Below are 3983 nucleotides of genomic sequence, written 5' to 3'. Positions count from 1 at the left end.
AAAAAGACCTTCTCCAGAATAACCCATGGAGCAAAGGCTGGGGTCTTAGAGACTCAGAAGCCTCTGCCCTGTACCGTTCAGCCACGCCCAGCAGGAGCAGCTGCAGGAAGGAGGCCTCTGCTCAGGGTGGCAGCAAGAGAGGTGACAGCAGGACAGATGGGCTTCCCCGCCCCCCCCCCCCCCCCCCCAGAGGGAAGGGCGTGAGGAATGGAGCTCTTTGACCCTGTGTTTTTTTGTTTTTTGCGGTACGCGGGCCTCTCACTGCTGTGGCCTCTCCCGTCGCGGGGCACAGGCTCCGGAAGCACAGGCTCAGCGGCCATGGCTCACGGGCCCAGCCGCTCCGCGGCAGGTGGGATCTTCCTGGACCGGGGCACGAACCCGTGTCCCCTGCATCGGCAGGCGGACTCTCAACCACTGTGCCACCAGGGAAGCCCTGACCCTGTGTTTTGAAATCGGGAAAGTTTACCCTTCAACTTGGGCCGGCCTTCCTTGGCCTCTCCTCAAGTAAAATGTTAAAACACCAGTGAGGCTCCTCCCAGATCAGACCTGGAAGATCAGGAATGACCGCTCTTTCCCCCAGGTGTTTTCGCTGATGAAATTTATCAAAATGAAATTGAAACTCAGTTTTTGTTTATTGGCACCCGCCTTACCCTTGGGAGGATTTCTTTTTTTTGGCCATGCTGCAAAATTCTGCTACCCAGGACTCTACCAGCTGCAAGAGGAAGGAAGCTCAGGCTTTGGGATGAGACAGTTCTCATGGGTTTGAATCCCAGCACAGGCACATTCTAGCCTGTGGATTTGGACGAGTTATTTGATATCTCGAAGCCCCAGTTTCATCGTTCATTCAGTATGTGTGTAGATCCTCTCTGTGTCAGAGGGTGTCTGTAGACCTCGGATGAGCTCACACTTAGGAAACAGCCCAGCGGGCACGAGGGGAGTTGGCCGCTCCTCCTGTGATGGAGTGCCAAGCCTGCTCTGTTGTTTATTTTCTCTTTTATACGTGGTGTATTTTTGTGCCTCAGGAAAGTGGTAAGACCTTGACCCCGTCACAGGTTAATTAACTTGCTGAGAGTTGAAACAGCCATGAGAGTCCACATTGTGTCCTACTTAAAGTTGAATCGTTATCAGCTGTGATCAGTGATACTGCTTGTACAAAGCCACCAACTGACCTTTCTGTCCCCCCGCCAGGACACCACAGGTTCCTGCCAGCTCCTGTCAAATTCGTCAGCCTCTGTAAAGTCTTTTATCTACAACACGACCTGAAACTTTAATCAAGAATTTATAAGGTCTTTTAAAGCTGCTTCTGAGACTGTTTCTTTGAGTGGGTCTCCTTCATGCAAATGTACTATTTTGAAGTGTTTGCAAATAAGAACCAAGGGAGGAAAACATGGCGAGAAATGAGGGAAAACATAGAAGGTGTTCCTTGTTTGGACTGACCTTGGCACGACTGCTCACTGCGTTGGTTTTCTGCGGCTGCTGTGTTCTCTTCCAGTTCTGGAGGTCACAAGCCCCACCCAGGTCTCACAGGGCTAAGTCAAGGTTGCACAGGGCCTCATACCTTCCGGAGGCTCCAGGGGAGAGCCTGTTCCTTGCTTCTTCCAGCTGCTGGGGGCTGCCCTCGTCCCGGCGGGTCCCTCCTTGACTCTTCTGCCTGCTTTCCGACTCATGGGGGCTCTGTGGTCACTCCGGGCCCCCCGGGATACTCCCTCAAGATGAGCTGACCTTAATTCCCCTATGCCATGTAGCCTGACACATTCACAGGTTCCAGGTAGGAGGATGTGGACCTCTTTGCGGGGCTGGGCTATTATTCCAACTGCATCTACAGAAAACCTCTGTTTGAGTGAGTTTCCATAATAATCGGTTGACTGCCTCGAAGGCATGAGACGGTACAAAGAAAAATCCTCGACTCATCTTTAAGTAGATTATATTATTGGAGTAATTCAGGCTGTATGTTGAAAATCACGGCAAGTTTGACTTTTTTGTTCATGTAGTCAGTCTCTTTTCTTACCTGGTTCTTCTCTAAACCAGTTATTTGCTCATAGCTCTATATTTTGATATGTCTGTATCCATGTGTACGCACAGGTATTTTTCTGAAATTCCGAGTTAACATCCTAGAGGTAAAATGTTACACCTGTTTTGTCTCTCTGTTTTGAATTGAATTCAATAAATCGTATTCCGTCCACGTAAGGTTTCTATTACACAGTGGGATTGGCAGTTTTTTTAAAGCCATATGACCCTGGTCTTCTCTGAGGCCAGCTAGATGGGTCAGTCCGTAGAAGGATGAATGAGGCAGATGTATTGAATACATTCACTTTGAGTCATCAGTCTCCCTTTCCTTCACCCTCCCATTAAACCGGGCGGCTGAAGCCTCAGCAGCCACTGTCAGCACACAACAGGGTGTCCCACACAGTGAACAGGTAACCTCAGGTGATGCAAGTGCTCTCGGGGAAGGACAGCCGCAGCTCGTACACTGACGACCTCTGGGGAGGAGACCCTGGACGGTGGCACTTAGATGGGGAGGGAAGGGGAGGGGGTCTCTGGAGAGGTGCTTCTGTCCCTGGGGCTTGAATCACAAGAGAGTAGACCCTGGGTCTGCCCACTTTCCGGGGAACCCTGGTGCCCTGGAAGCATATCTGCTGTTCAGGAGAGCCTGACGGACGGAAGGAAGGAAGGAATGGAGGGAGGGAGGGAGGGGCCCCTAGGACTGGACCAACACCCCCGCCCCGCCCCCTACACTGACCACGCGTGCTGCAGTGCACACAGCACTTTCTTGCTGACTGTGGTTCCCGTTCTGAGTCTCTCTGTGTGGGGCAGGGGGCTCGGAGCTGTCTTCACAAGCTCCCAGGTGAGGTGCTGTTCTTACCTCATGTGACAGAAGGGCAGCTGGGCTAAGGTGCACAGAGGACTCACAAAACCCCGACCCCTTAAACACGACATTATCAGGCTGCTTCCGAGCATCCAAAGTATCTTCTGAGGCGAGGCAAATATTGCTGTTCCCATCTTACAGAATAAGCTGAAGGTCAAGGGGGACGCACCAGTGGCCCAGCTAAGCGTCGAATCCCAGATTCTTGACTCGTGTTTTCCGTTTGCAGTTATGCCCGAGTGGTTCGACTTGGTCCCCGTGACCCCTTTGGAAGTGCCTGTGAGCATTTTGGGGTGTTGGCTATTAGGAGGATCATGTAACCCAGTCATAAACCGGCAAGACGCAGTTAAGGGGATCCTTTTTAGAAAGAGAGTCCCAGAATGGGATTGATATTATTTTAGGAGTTAAGTGACAACTACTGGGCCGAGAAAGTTTTTATAGCTATTCTAGTCCGTTTGGGTTTTTTAAAAATACCTTCTTCCGTCTAAGACTTGAAAAAGCAGCTTTTATCATGTTAGGTTTTCTGAGAATTTCTTTTATTCAGTATAACATGGGGTTCTTGCTAAGCTCTATTCCAAACTGGTCACATGACATGAGACATGATCTGGCTATAAAATATTAAACTCGTGGCTCTTCTTTCTGTTGTCTTTAGGTGGGTGATAACTAGCTTAGTTAGTGAAGGCAAAAATTAGATTTTCTTGAACTGCCCAAGCTGGAGGGTTAAACGTGCATTATGCTTTGCATCTGACCTCTGTGATTCTTAGACTAAATCAGAATCCCATTTCTGACTTAAAGTTTCAGTAGTCAGAATGTACTTTTTCACACTTTCCTCTGTTACAGCTTTTCCATATTAGGAATTTAAGTCAGTTGTACTCTGCTTTCTGTTGTGGAATAATCTTGTTTCAGCTCCAGCCTATTCCTATTGCGGTCCGTCCTACGCTCATAGCAGAGTGCTCGTGACTGAAAGGAACCGCTCCGGCTGGGCTCCTGGAGCAGCTTTCCGGGGCCTCGGGGGGAGCCCCCAACTCTCGCCTCCCGCACGGCTCCCTCCAGGATGGGCGTCCGAGGGGAGGCCGTGGGGTCTGGGGCCCGGGTGCTGGGGGGCGGGGCGGGGCGGGGC

Source organism: Lipotes vexillifer, unplaced genomic scaffold, assembly GCF_000442215.2.
Source record: "Lipotes vexillifer unplaced genomic scaffold, Lipotes_vexillifer_v1.1 scaffold777, whole genome shotgun sequence".
Taxonomy (NCBI): domain Eukaryota; kingdom Metazoa; phylum Chordata; class Mammalia; order Artiodactyla; family Lipotidae; genus Lipotes; species Lipotes vexillifer.
Note: the sequence above shows the minus strand (reverse complement) of the source record.